The sequence below is a fragment of the Aulonocara sp. 'chitande type north' Nkhata Bay genome, linkage group LG14, assembly GCF_057382095.1.
Source record: "Aulonocara sp. 'chitande type north' Nkhata Bay isolate Kocher_YH1m ecotype deep benthic linkage group LG14, A_spYH_male_GT1.1, whole genome shotgun sequence".
Classification (NCBI taxonomy): Eukaryota; Metazoa; Chordata; class Actinopteri; order Cichliformes; family Cichlidae; genus Aulonocara; species Aulonocara sp. 'chitande type north' Nkhata Bay.
In genome coordinates, this window is record NC_141357.1 from 22155054 (window position 1) to 22170778 (window position 15725).

Sequence of the window (15725 nt, forward strand, 5' to 3'; positions counted from 1 at the left end):
GTAAATGTAAAAGGTAATCACAACATAATTTGCTATCTGAAATCTAGTCCAATAACAGAAATTAGAGAACTACAAAAAATGACCAATATATATCAGTATTCATGCTTATGAGTCTATTCAATCTTTTATAATGCATGAATCAAAACCTGTCGGCGGGGGGGGGGGGGGAATAAAAATTCCTTATTTTATATGATTAAAGAAAGTGTCCAAAAGCCCAAAGTGAAGTTACTATCTGTTGTTTTTTAGAGGGTCGGCTTGGCAACGTGCAGATGAAAATCACATTCATATCACATTAGATAATGCCTTATGCTCCCATAGATCACTGCTGGGTCACCTGGGAATAAGAGGATGCAGTGAGATGTGAAACTGAGGGATTGTGGGTATAAAGTGAGGTCAAGCTATTTAGAGATTTCATTCAGGACCGGTCAACTGCGCACAATTCAGAGGTCATCTGGTTGGATAGAATGCTACATAAAAGTTGAAATAGGCAACATGTTGTTAACCCTCTGATGCATGAATTATGAAAGCCTTGGTCAAGATTTTTTTCTTAAGTGCTTTTATTCTTCTCAGGACATGAAAAAAAATGTTTAACTCTTTTTTTTCCAAAAATATGTTTTTTTATAAAGTTATAAACTTGTCCACTCCAGTGGACTACATGCGCCTGAGCACTTAGCATGAAATACTGTGAATTTACTGTAAAAATTAATTACCTCGTGTTCTATTGTAAATATACAAACACTTGTTTGCTTGTATCCTTTGAAAAACATCTCAGCAATTTTTTTGGAACTTTCAACTCATAAGGCCCCAATGTTTAGACGTAAATAACAAAACCAATCAACAGTCCTAGCTGTGAATCCTACACCTGAATATGGCAAACTATCTCCAACAAGAGAAACATTTTTGAGTCTACACAGTTCTATAACGATGCAGGACAGTATTACCAAGCCCTTAGTAGCATGCTGGAAGAAAACACAAACTGACATCTTAGTCTCTGCATCTCCAAACAGTTCTATGTTCATCACACCTAGGCTGTGCGAAAGTTTGCAACGCATCCAGGGCACAATGGCACACAGCATTGCATGCAGATGTATTTGGTCTTCCGTGTGCACGCAACATCATGGCACCTGTTTGCATTTTTCACCTCGGTCAGTTGGGGCCAGTGATATCCTGTGGCAAACCTGACCTCACAGGCTACTTTGGTGACTGCTCTCCACTTCACGGGTTGTGGGGTCCCACTGGGTCTTCCTCTTTTGCATTGCTGGAGGGTGAATCTCTTCTCTTGTTACTGACAGTTCTTTCCCATACAAGTTGGTGTTGTATGTTATATTATCAATTAGATCTGCTGGAAACAGATGTCTGAAGAAATCTATGGGATCCTTCCCCTCCACATTCAATTTCCACTCTCCTAGAAAAGGAGGCAAGTCTCCAACCAAGTCATTGTCTTGGACTTTCCAAATATTTTTGCGGGCTTGAGCATGGTCAGGTGCCATGTACCCATCTCCCACAGCTCCCTGATCATACTGACCTTCCTCTTCATCCTGCCCCTCATCGTTCTCACTTTCTGCATCCTGACTGTCTGTGTCTTCATCATCCGTAGTTCCTATGTCTCTGTTCTGCTCTGGCAGCCACTCTCATCATCACTGGACTTATCACTGAACTCCTCATCACTGCACTCATCAATGAAATCATCATCACTGGAGCTGGATGGAATTTCCTGGACTATTCTGTACGCTGCCTTATTCTTTGCTGCATTTGAAGTCTACAAAATATGATAAAATAATTATTATAGTAACTCAAACTACAGCTGATCTGCACAGAAATATATATTTTAAATGAGTAGCTTATAAATGTAACAATTATATGCTTAATAATAACCAAAACAGTCCCAAAAAACAGTGAGACAATTTATGACTTATGTTAAAAAAATATAGTGGGTAATGCATGATGTCCACTACAGTGGACACATGGTTAATTGTAGTTTTCTACATATTAGACATAACAATTTCTTATTCCAAACAGATAATATCCTTCCCTAGATGTTACTGCATATCATCATATTTTTTTTTACCTGTTGGGCTCTTTTAGCATAGAAGGATTGACAGGATATGCCAGCAGTGGTCGGCAGGGGTGACAGTTTGTCTGCCATCTTTGATTCAGAGGAAATTTACTTGCAGTTGCACTAACTGAACACTGAATTGACCTCAATGGAGCATGGCAGCAGAGAGCACTCTAGAGGCTAATATGCAGTTCCACCATAGAAACCAATGCATTAAAGAGATATGTACGTTTTAGTAGCTGTCCACTCCAGTGACCACTATGCATCAGAGGGTTAAAATCGCTGAATAATAAATTTTTAATTTCCTTTTAGCAAATTTGTTTGTTTGTTTTAGAGACGATCACAAGCAAGGGGTGACTTTGGCAAGTTATAAGTGTTTTACAGCCAGATCTTGTGGGAAATGTGAAGCATTATCCAGAGCAAAGTGTGGTGGAGTGAGTGAAAAGGGACAGATGAAGCCAAATCTGAGCACTGACTTATTTCAAATATACTTGGATAGAAAAGAAGAAGGAATGGTTTTGGGGGAATTGTTGAATTCAAAATTTGGCCTTTTTTCCCTCTTTAGATTTTAGCACAGAGAGCTGGATACACTTCATCCGCTGTTCTGTGGTGCAGCTGTTCAATAATGCAAACATGCCATATGCCCAAGACTGTGTAAGACGCTTTATAGCATGAACAGCTCTCAGTAGGTTGGCAGTCTTAGCTGGTCTCTATGGATAGTGGTTGCACAGTGTGTGGGAGAAAAAAAAGGAATTTTCAAGTGCTTCTATTGACCATGACTCTATTCAACTCACTCCCTGTCTCCACATCAGTGCTGTAAATATATTTATGCATTGTCACCGGTCGTTTTAGGAACATTCAGTTATCATTATTTTGTCAAACACAGTGCATTTAAAAACACCGCTTTCACTCGCTTAATTTTTTTTAACAGATGTCTGTTTTTGTTGTTGTTAAGTTTAATTGACAATTTCACAATGTTTCTTACTAATTCAACTTGTGAGTCTTAATGTACTACAAAATCCCTCTTCTACTAAAACACACTGTAAAAAAAACTTTAAAAAAAATTCATCCTAAATATTTAAGATGCATTTTTTTTTTTATCAATGAATGCCTTTTAAGTTAATTGGTAGTAGTCCAGAGCTATTGATACAAAGCAGCTGATTCTATTCTTCCTGAGTTACATAACAGGAAAAAAAGAGTTTATTGTGGCTGTTTTTCTGTCAAGAGTTAAAAAAAAAAAAGAAATTATATTAGTCTTCACAGCTTTCCTGTCAATAGGAAAAAGAGAGAGGTGTGGGGAAAGGTTTGAGGACAAAGAAATCTTCCGAAAGACTGTGCAGCTGTATTATTTACAAATCCACTTCATACATGTAGTCAGCTAAAGAGCTCAAAAATACCACTGCTTATAAGCAATGACCACATCATAATGTCAGCCTGCAGTTTTCTCCCACAAGCAGTGAAAATGCCCCCAGGACATGAGTGAACACTACATGACACATGGGAAATATTACATTTCCTGCAAGCTAGTAAGCCATCCTCTATGGCAGCTGCTGCCTCTAAAAGGGAACCAATGGTGATGACCCTTATCGCGGAGGAGCCTAACAATCTGCCTGTTCAGTCCGCTCACTGTTCTCAAATGAAGGCCAATACACGTCAGATGCAGATGTACGGGAGTCAGCAGATGTGTGAGCTGGTAATTATGGAGCATGTTTACGAGTGTAAATAAGCAATTGACTGGGATTAAAAAGCAGAGGAGGACTACATTACAGACCTGCATGTTTATGTCTGAAATTAAGCTCTCCCTCCCAGTTAGTAAGCTGTTGCTGTTTGTTACCTGTGTCACAAAAATGGCAGCAGTTTGCCCCATTTTTGCCTTCTGGTCTCTCTCATGGTTTTCTTCTTTTATTTACTTGTAAAAAACATATACACAAAGATTAAAAATGGCTAAAAAGGCAGGTAGATAATAGAACAAACATCTTTTAATCATACACAAAGTAATATATCTACACCACAAGGAGCATTCTTGGGTTTTATTTATTAAGTTATTCTGTTTTGTGTACTTGTACTACCTCTTGGTTCTCTAACTCATTTGCTAGCTTGTAGCTCCCTTCCAAGAATCTGCTTTTTAATAGTGTCAATCCAAATAGAAGCTTTCAGTCAGCTCTTGGCCACATGTGAGCTCTTTCATGCAGCAACGTTGTTGTTTGAACATGCAAATAATCCTTAGATTTCACTGCGGAAGCACTGCTTGCCTTGAGCTAAAAGGCGAACTCTACCACTCAGTGTCAGATTGTCTTTAAAATCTTATGACGTCCTGTCTGAGTTTTCAATTAATCAGTTTACTGGCAGCACTGATCTCCAACAGACCAATGCACAATGCCCACAGTTCACACTTACGCCACACATAACACATCTTATAATAATAACTGATGCAACTGGTGCAACAATTTTCACATAATTTTATCTGTAATGGTCCACTTGATTCCTTTTTTATCCTTGCTTTGTTTACTGTTCTCTGTTTACTGTTCTGGCTGTCAGCTTTGTTTCATAGGACACCCACAACACCCAGGGGGTTACTTCAGTTTTTATCTGAGATTGTATACTCACACTTTAAAGTTAAAGCTCTTAGGCAAACCGTGGTCATTTTATGTATCTGAGCATGTGTGCAAGCACTGTCCTACCAGCAGCTTTCTGACTGCTGCTTTCATATACATGCCACAGACACACAGAAGCTTCTGAGCTGAGAGGATAATAATGCAGAGGATTGTAAGACCACTGACAGGTGTCTGGCGTCGCATGCTGTGGCCCTAGACAGACGTGACTGAAACAAAAGACATAAATTTAAGAGTAAAAAACAAAAAACAAAAGCAATGAAACGGACAGCTAATTAGTGGTGCGCCTCAATGGAATTAACACCATAATGGGCCTCAAAAAATCGCATAGTAACAGCTTGTTTTTAGCCGCATCTTCTTTTGTTAGAGGATCACAAAGTGCATGTTTTTGTTGGGAAACAGAAAACACGGTCTGAATGGTGGGTTTTTAAAAGCAGGAAACAGTTTGACTATATAAGTAATTGCAAAGAAAAGCGATATTGATCAGCAGCACAGGAAAACCTTTGCAGATGTTGAAAGGAAAATTTGTGCTCAGAGAGAAAGCTCATTTATTGCAACTCTGACAGTCATTTGTATTGTAAAATAATGTAGCAATCACAGTGATCATTTAAGTTAGTTTTGTACCGCTGCAAACATCTGACAAACATCTAACACCAACAAGTATTATTTAAAAATTAACATGGACAAAAATCTATTTTTTAATTACTTTTTCCTAAAAAATTAAGGACAAATAATTGATATAGATCATAAATTAACAATTTCAGTGAATACTGTGTACTGCATATAAAAAAAATAATCTGATATCTATTAAGTCTGTGGCACTTCCCTACCTTTTGTATTATGTATGAAAATCTTCTAACTTTCTTAATGCAGCGTGCACTCAAATGTATCACTTTGTAGCCCAGAGACTTTTAGGGGCGCCATTTTATTTTTAATGTGCTTTTATTTTGGAGGGAGAGGTCAAGTGGGGGAAGAAGAATAAAGCTGAGCCACAAGCGAGAGGATAGTGGATAGTTAACTAAGATATCGGACTTAGGTCCATTGGCAGACTCCACAAATTACAGCAAGGACTGCACTGGACCTAAGACTAGACCAGTGAGGATGGAGACTCGGCCTGTTAGATTTTCAGTGACGTAGGAGTATGCTTGCTGCTCTTCTTACTGTGCAGCAGTGCTTATAAGGATACCTCTTCAATTTCAGTTGAATTTCCTCCACAGAATAGAGGTGCCATTTTTTTTTCAGGATTTGCCTGGTAATTTCAGAAGCCAGAGGTTCATATACTGTATGATGTGACCTAAGTTATAATCATTAAGCTGTAGTTTGTGATTATTACAAAGCACTTTGCATGGTTTAAATTTTCTGTTAAAACCTCCATTGTTGCCTTAGTGCCTTTCAAATATTTGCAAAGCTAATTGCTCAGACACCCCCCGCTGTTGCCACAAAGTATTAGATGTCCACACAGCCCCAGATAGCACTGGCCATCCTGTCCAAGAGTTTTGCTTTCTGTGCTGTTTGTGTAATTCGGTCTTTTCATCAATTCAAAGTCCTTATTTATCCTGATCGTAACATGTTCTTTCCTTGAGATTAATGCAGTTATGCAGTGTGGCAAGAGCCTGATATTGAGACTAGGCCTAGTTCCAGAACAAAAATAAATTACGGCGCATCTGCGATAACTGCTTATCACAGTCATGTGGACACCTAAAAGCAATCCTCGTCTGCCAAAAAGTGGTTATCGCTGACTTTATGTCTGCAGCTGCTTTTTTATTTTATTTTATTTTTTTATCAAGAGCAAACAGACTTAACATTCACATACACAAAACTTTATTTCTGTGGGAACAGGAAGGTTGCGTGTTTGTTACATTTTAATACTTCTTTAACACTTCAAAGCGAAAGTAGCATTTCCACTATACAGCTTAACAACATGTGGCATGTATGGGATTACAGGCGATACAGTAGTGCTACTTAAATTTGTATGTTCTCAATATTTCTAATCTTCTTTTTGAAGCCCATATATTTGAAAACTAGATCATAACTGATACGATTCACAGACTGGTTCATATATAACATGATATATGCAATTATTTTAAGAAAAAATTATTGATGTTGCAAATTCACTGAGAGTGTAATTTGTGCGTTTGCATCCCCGTAGAACTCAACCCGATTGAGATGGAAACATTCATTTAGTAATTTGTGTGAAACTACTCCCTGTTACCATGTGTGCCACGGTCCTATTTACTTATATGTGCACAGAAATGTTCTTACCCTGCACAAAAAATAATAATAGTACATGCAAAAATTACCATCAGATTCATAAAACATTGCCCTCCAGCCAATTTTGTTCTTATCACAGCGCAAATGTTAGTGAATCAGAATCTGCTTCAGGTCTACATGCTGCCATGCTCTTTGTAAGGAAGAAGTTCACTTCAAGGTGAAGTGGAGAAGGCGGGGTGGATGTTGTAAAAGATAATTGTGGTGTCTGAGGAGAAAGAAAGAAATGGCGCACCTTTGCAAAGTGTTTTCTACAGAAGTGATGATAGTTTTAAAAAAACAAAAAAAGGGTAAGGCTCAGGTTGAAATAATAGTGCTGAATATCATTTGCCCTGAGACGCTCACTGTGCTACAAGTAAAATACATAAAAAAGTTTGACAAAAAAAAATACTGATAATACTGGACTGTAAGTGAAAGCATCCAGCTTGAATGATAATATAAAGTAAGTTAATGCTAATGAGATATGCTTAAAAAGGTTGAAGGTTATGGCTATTACATGTCATTTAATATCTTACTTCTATCCATTTCATTCTCATTATGAGGATTTTGGCTCATGGTGATGGGGAAAACTGTAACTAATAACCAAAGAAAATAGAGAGAGATAACAATATCCCCCCATCCATCTATCAGTTATCTTCCACTTATCTGATGTCAGGTTGCACTGCAGAGGATATTGCAGACAACCTCCTCCCCAGCCACATTTTCAAGCTTTTGCTGGGGAATCTCATTGCATTCCCAGGCCAGATGAGAAATATCAATTCTAGCGAGTTCTGGGTCCAGGGTCTCTAACCTGTTGGGCGTATCCGGCGCACTTCCAAACTAAATTTTGTAGGAATTTAAACTAAATTCCTGCCCTTGCTTGTCATTACCAGAAATACTAGTCAGTTAAATATATTATTTTAGTTTATTATCGTATTAGTGTACAGTGACAGTAATCAGTTCAAAGATGTTACCATGCCACCGACCACTTCCCAACACTGCAGCCCTGACAGGCAGTGGCAACTTGCCCGTTTCACTCTCTCTGTGAATAAGACTGAAGAAGCTTCTTGGATGAGAGGTGAAACATCTTCAAGCAACTTAAAGAAGTTCAGACACTTTTCTTTCCAAGCTCCTTAGACTCAGTGAGAGATGGTTAGGTGATGTCCTTATCAAAACTGATTTTGACCCACCATGCAATACAATCTCAGTGGCAACAGCTTTTCTTTTCAGTATGACAATGATCCAAAAGACACTGCACATGCAGTAAAAGCACACCTGGATAGGAAAACACAATGGAACACTATCAGCCCTGGATTGGTCTCCCCAGAGTCCAGGCGTCAACATTACTAAAGCAGTGTGGGATCATCTTGACAGAGAACAGAACAAAAGGCAGCCAACATCCAAAGAAGAGCTGTGAATGTCCTTCAAGAATCCTGGAGGACTATTGCTGAAGACCGCTTAAACAAATGAAAAGGTAGTTGCCTAAGAGAATTCAGTTGAAGGTGGACAAACCCCATAAACTGTTTTTGCTTTTTATAATGTTTTTCAGTTTCTATTTGCATGTCTTGATAAATTGCTGCTATTTTCCATTTTCCTAACAAAATACAAAGAAATGAAAAGATTCAAGAGTCTCAAGAGTATGTTCTAATTTTTGGATTAGTCACCCAGTTTATTTTATTTTCTCTTGTTTAAATTACTAGCAAATGAGTTCCTAGAAGCATCCAAAGCATTAACATATGCGATATGGTAAGTTAAACTTTAAATTTCCAATAGCTTCATGGACAAAAATAAAAGCACATGCCTTTTTTTTAAGGAATAAGTACATTCAAAAAATGCTTTAGGCTCTCACCTTTCATTAATTTTTTTCGGTGTACCAATTTTTTTAGTCGTTTTACAGCAACTATAAAAAGCTGCAGTGTTTGAATTCTACACTGAGACTGCTTGTTAATATTAATTGGTTGCTACCAATCCAAGATTTTACTGAACTGTGCAGAACCCTTAAGTCTCGTAATGAGTAACTTGCTGGTGAGATTATGTATCATATCACTTTGCCTGCTTTACATGTAAAAGTTTAAATGTTAAAAGATGTTGTGAAAGCAAATCTCATGCAATCTGCTCAAAACAGAAACAGCACAGGACCAGAGGAACCCGACAGTCTACAGTGTTTGGGGCCAGGTAGCTGGCTCGGGATTGGCAAGAGCAATCTTACAGACGACAGCTGCTTTCACAAAGTTGAAAGGCTCTTTACAGTGTTGTTTGTTCAGAAGAACACACAAAATATCCTAAATACATTCAAAGGTGTATTTCAATATTCTGTTAGATATTTTAATACAAGCACTCAGCAGGTATTATTTGGTGAAAAGGTTCAAGGTTCAAGGTTCTTTATTTGTCACATGCATAGTTATACAAGTATAACACACAGTGAAATGTAGTTATACTTGTATAACTACGTCCTGCGTGCAGTGAATTTGACACGTTTTTTGACCACTTATAATGACTCTCTTACCTGTCTGAAAGATATACTCTATTTTATTAACCAAACTGGTCACAGAGGGTGGAATTTAAAGTATATGAGCTATTTAAGGCAGCACAGAGAGCGTGGATGTTTTTGTTTATAAGCAAGCACCAACTATCAGGCCAGCAGTGGGAACAGTCTCACGTACTGTATCTAAGTAAGTAGAGTGGGAAAATAAATAAGATTAGACAGCACAGGGCATCTGCAGGGTACACACAGACTGGTGCCCTAGAGCACTGCTTACACATCCTAACGGGAGCATGTTTCCCTCCCTTCTACTTCTCATTGCTTCTCACTTAATCCTTCTTTACCCTCTCCCTGGGTTTTGGTTTTCCTTTGCCCTCTGCTGGTACCTTTTCTTTATAATTCAGCTGACTTCTGAGCTCAAGAAATAGAAAAACACAAAGAAAGAGGCGTAGTTTTTGGTGTTGTTTTTCACTGTACTTAGTTGCATAAATATGATCACAATGTGGGGATAGTATGCTTCCATCTCCAAGGTCAATAATAATTGAGGCCAGAACCAGTGTGTGAACCTCTCAAAAATATCAATAATCTAATCATTGCAGTGAGCAGACCCTATTAAAATTCCTAACAGTGTGTCCTTTGCAATGTCCTGATCACTAAAGATTTTCAAGGATGCCAAAATAAGAAACTTATTTGAAGGGCACAAAAAGCATCTGCAAAAAGATATGTCCTCTACACACCAGTTGTTGCAAGCAGGTGTTAAAAGTCTGTAGAGAAACCTGATGAAGAAACTAGATTCAGTAAAGACGCTAAAAAGAACACAAGCCTGAAAAAGAAAACATTGGCTGACATGTCCGGTTTGCTACAGGTGACCTGGATGGATGTTTCACCATTTTGTCAGGGCAAGCAAGGCGAGCACTGCTTGCCAAAACTCCACCTTCTTTTTTCATTGATATTTTCATTTTCATTTTTCCTGCTGTATATATTGACGGTTCACCATGTCAACCACTGCTCAAGGCTTTTAATTCAGCTGTTTTGTTTTTTGATTTTTTTGTATTATTTATATATTTAATATGCTAAAAAGAAATATCATCAGGATGTGGGCCTGTGTTTTTAAACTCATGCACAACTGTTTTTTCATAGATATGTGGTTCTCAATGGACAGCAACTACAATATGTGATTTGTAGAATATGATACTGGACACTGAACAGATATTATAATATTATATTAAATATATAAAGTATTTAAAATTAATTCAACCAAAAGATATGTATTAATAATGGGGAACATTTTTCTGCAGAATAACATATGTACTAAATGTTTTCATGGTGTTTCATTGCCTTTTATCCTAATGAAATAGTTTGAAAAATTCATCAACCGCTTATCATTGTCAGCTAATAGGAAATAATAGGAAAACATTTATGTAAGATTAGATTGCAGAAAGGTGAAAACCTCCATGAACAGTGTAGACAGTCAGCATAAATAGTATGTTTTAATCTGATCTAATTTATCTTGAATTGCTAAATATTAGAGAAAAACGTTTTTGTTTGTGATTGTGGATGGGAGGGTGGTTAGTCTCTGCTTGGCTATCTGCAAAAGTAACTGCATGCCACTTGGTTTCATGTTGTATTATTTTAAGGAAGGCAACTTCACAGCAACACTTGAACATAGAATAGATTCACATTTTCACATTCCCGTTAAATATTCTGTTCATCAAAACAATGTTAAAGTAAAATATTGAATTATAGATCACACACTTAAAGTTATTTTAAATTTAAAAGTAATTTTTCCTGTAAGTAATGTTACATAAAATCAGCAAACATGCAGAAAAGAAAACAACAGTAGAAACAGTAGCAGTTTTCACACAAAACCTCCATTTGAAAGTAACACCGAACCAGATATGCAGCTTTGCCTTTGGCCGTAAGCAAGGGGGTAACACTGACTGATGACAGTCATAACCCAGCAACAAAGAAAAAACAAAAACAACCTACCAAAACAATTAAAGGACAGGACAATAATTGTTGGCTTTAAATTAGCTGAAGAGATAAAGCGAGTTAGATCCAAATGGGGATTTGAAGTAGATTTCTGTCAGCAGAAGTGGCAGCTTGAAAGGTTGTAGAACCAATTAGTGTGTGAGTGAGGAGGAAAGAGGAAGTGAAAATGGAGCTTAGAAAGTGGAGGATGACATAAACATTAATCTAGACAGGTATGTGGGAGTAAAAACACTGCTGAGGGTATTGTAAAATAGGATGCGCTTTGCAGTGGATGTGTTTATTTTGTGACTATGACAAATCTGAAGGCAAGATAATATTTTAGCAATATTGTAGTCAACCGAAGATGAATGCAAAGCACACATCAGAGTAAACAGACTTTCATATCCCAGAACCATCTGGGGTTCAGTCATATTTCCTACAGCATGATTTTTTGGCAAGCTGCAGTTTTGCTTATAGCACAAACTCTCTAAATCAGTTTAATAGATAATTATAATAATGGATTGGATTTATATAGCGCTTTTCAAGGCACCCAAAGCGCTTTACAATTCCACTATTCATTCACTCTCGCATTCACACACTGGTGGAGGCAGCTACAGTTGTAGCCACAGCTGCCCTGGGGCAGACTGACAGAAGCGAGGCTGCCATATCGCGCCATCGGCCCCTCTGGCCAACACCAGTAGGGTCAAATGTCTTGCCCAAGGATACAACGACCAGGACAGAGAGCCCGGGAATCAAACCGGCGACCTTCTGGTTATAGATGCGCTTCCCAACCCCCTGAGCCACGGTCACCCGAAGATAAAGAAATGTTTCATAAACTGTAACACATCAAGTGTTACAACTGGACTTGAATGACAGAGAAATATAAAGTTGCTTGCACATGATAATGAATTGTGGCTTGTTTGTGATTGCGTCTATATTACAGCTTTGTGGAAATTGAACCATACCCCTGTACTGATGACACTTCATTGCCTCCAAATACAATATTCACTTACCTTTAAAATAGTGTAATAATAAGTCTTTTGTGTGTTTTCCTAGTTTATTATTTATTTATTTGTTTATTTTATTGAGGTGCATGATATATAACATTAACAGGTTAGTAGAATTGTACTATCAGACAGGATTGTGTAAAGGCACACATATCATTATATGTGTGCCTTTACACATGGACACATGGAAATTTATGCAGCATTAAAAGCACCCAAAAGTACAGGTCAGATTTTAGACTTTGGAACTACCGATGAATCCAGTGAGATTTGGAGCTCCTTTGTGGAGACAGGAGAACCTTACAGAAGTACAACCTTCAGTGCATCACTTCAACCATCAGGCCTTTTTGTTAGAGTTGGCAGAAAACCCATTCTTCACTAAAAGGCACATAACAGCCCCCAGGGAGTTAGCTAAAAGACATCTGAACAGCTCTCAGACCATGAAAAGCCAAAGCCGCAGGTTTGATGAAAAAAAGGTGGCCTTTGGTCACAGTTCCCAAGGGCATGTGTAGAGGACAATCAGGCACCAAGAATCACCTCATAGGATTTTTCCCCCCCCACAATTGCTTTGTCTCATTCTGAAAGCTTTTTAAGTACAACTGTCAGAGCTGTATCATGGGACAAAACAAGTCTATTGTGTGTCTGCAAGCAGTAGTCGATCTAGTTATTGTTTCACCGAACTGAAAAATGCCTCTAATTGTTTTTCAGTGCTTTAACAAAAATAAGCTTTGTTCTTCTTGCTGATACTGATTGCTTATTGTACAGTATACGGGTGAGTTTTGTCCAGCTGAATGACATTCAGTATCACACTGGTATTTTTAGATTCTCATTTTAAACTGGGAGACAATTCATGAGAAAATTCCATGCTCTACAGTATATTAATTACAGATAGGCATGAACAATAGTATTTGAATCCTAGCTCCAAGATTAATGTTATCATCTTATTAATGAGCCACTGGCTGGCCCATTAATAAATGACAACTAATGTGGCTGCAGGATAATCGCTAATAGTTAAACAGCTAACATTAACATTTGCACCGGTCTGGCTAATAACTGTTTAATACTTTAATCTTGTTGAAACATGAGCTCCACTGACCTCCTCAAAGTGTCCTTCAGTGTTGTGAATGGTGACTACTTCAGCTGCTAGTGAGGGGAGGGGCTTTGTGCGTCCTGTCCGCAGATGCTGTGTGAAATTGTGTCAACTGGAAGAGGTGAAGATGGCACTGTTGGTGTGTTACTGCTGCAAATAAGTAAGCCAAGAAAATAAGCCAAGTTTTTTTATTTACTTATTTATTTATTTTTGCACTGATTAGTATCTGAGTGTTGGCTTCTTTTTTTGACAACCATGATTTACAGTGAAAATCATGGTTGTCAGAATCAGTCATCCATATGTAACACGTGCACTTCTTCAGCAAAAATCAACAGATTGCACCTCCAAATAGCTTAAAATTCCACAATTTGTCATATTTTTGATGGACATCTGTTTCTCTTATTAATAATGCATATATGATGTCTTCCCTCACAGTGGACCAGGGAAGAAGTCTCCTTCCATGGTGCAACCATGCCCTAAAATAACTTTTCAGTGTCCTCACGGCTAGCATTCATGGTGTATAACAAATGATGTTGTGGCTGGTGGTTGCATACTTACCAACATCATGCTAAAAAGTGCTCCTCTCATATTTTATTCAGAACAGTGGAAGGAACTTGGTGGAAGTTAACATTATCCAACACAGTTACATAATTTTGTATTTAGTGTTACATAATTTTGTATTCCCACCCTAGTGGGAGACACTAGGGTCTCTTTAGGTCAGGTTGGGTGTTATAGGGATGTGTAGAAGTACCAGCCATAAACATGGCAGAATACATTGGTCTGATATGTCAGTCAAAATGGTATCCATCAAAGCTCAGCTGAGAGGATGCAGTAATGTTTACATGCTGTATGTCTGTATGTCTGTCGCTAGCATGAGCCTGTTGTCACTGGAAAATGGATGGATGCAGACCGAAGAGGTCAATCGATATAGTTCAATATATAGATAATAGTTCATGCTCACAACAAGGTTTGCAGATTTTTTTATATCCACTTTTACTTCTGTGTGAATGGTCCTGGTAACTTTTACACCGATAAACAGTTCTTAATGCCCTTAGTCACTTGTCAGATGCAGCACTTATTCCACTTCAGCCGTCAGGGCCTCTACTCCAAACACTACCAAGACGATGTTGTGTGATCTGGTAGGAAGGCTTCTGTCCCCCTTGTAGCCTGAAAGATTGTCGCATTTGAGGGTTTATCATAGATCACCATGTCCTTCTCACATCATGTCAGCAGGCTACAATCTAAAGATTAACCTAATGATGTAGTATTCCCAAACAGATTGTTCTCCACCTTAGCTTTGATGGATAAACAGACCATTCTTGTGTTAGACTAACGCCGGTCAGCACACAACGGTGAACTATGGAGATAGATATTCTTACTTTTCATACTCTGTATTTCTCTGGTAAGTGGTTAACCTCATGAACCTGTTGTAATATGCATTAGTTCGTGCTCTTCATACCTTTACCGTGTCACTGAGATCACTGCTCTTCTTTCTCTTTAAATTTTAAAAAACTGTTAACTGAACAAAGTCATCCTCAACTAAAATAATAGGGATCACTCCATATATTGCCACTTTTGCAGCTGTTTCCCAACCTGCCAGTACCCCCCTAACTTTTTCTGCTAATGTTTCTGCATTTTGTTCTTTTGGTGTGTTTTTTTTTTCCTATTTATCTGCTTCTCTGATGTCTTTCTGTTGTTTATCTTGATGATGTTGCCTCTTAATTACATGTGTTATGTTTATATAATGTCCATATGCTTGTATGTGTGTTCTTATGGTACATAACTAGTGGTTAGTTAAAATGGTTTCAAATTTGTGCAGGTGCCCTTTTAGCTGTTGATATTTCTGCCATCAAATGTTCTTAACATCTTGTCAGGTTTTTTTTAAAACAAAGGTAAATAAATATAATAGTTAAAAAACACAAAAGAAACCAAAAAATTGGTTTCAATTCTACCAAGAAAATCGATGTGTTAGACTTGTTAGATAAATCCACACGAAGTTTGATGCTCTAACTGCAGCCAAAGATGGCTAAGTACCTACTAAGGAATGCACTTAGCAAAACACTTCGAAGGTCTGTTTTTGCTTTGAACTGGAGTACAGTGTCTGAGGAAAGATATTAATTTTACATTTCCATTACAAGATAAACCTGTATCAAAATCTTGAAAACTTAACCTCAGATGTCATCCTGTAGCTTTTTATTTCTCAGTCGGCAAACCCTAAATGTATACAACATTAATAAAGTATTTCTTTCCTTTTGCATATTTT

The 15725-nt window shown here is 37.8% G+C and overlaps 1 protein-coding gene across 1 annotated transcript in view; it reads left to right on the forward strand.

Annotated features, from left to right (window-relative positions):
* Positions 1-15725, forward strand: part of drd2a (dopamine receptor D2a) — a 60259-nt gene that overhangs the window by 14243 nt on the left and 30291 nt on the right. The gene's annotated exons all lie outside the window — the stretch shown is intronic.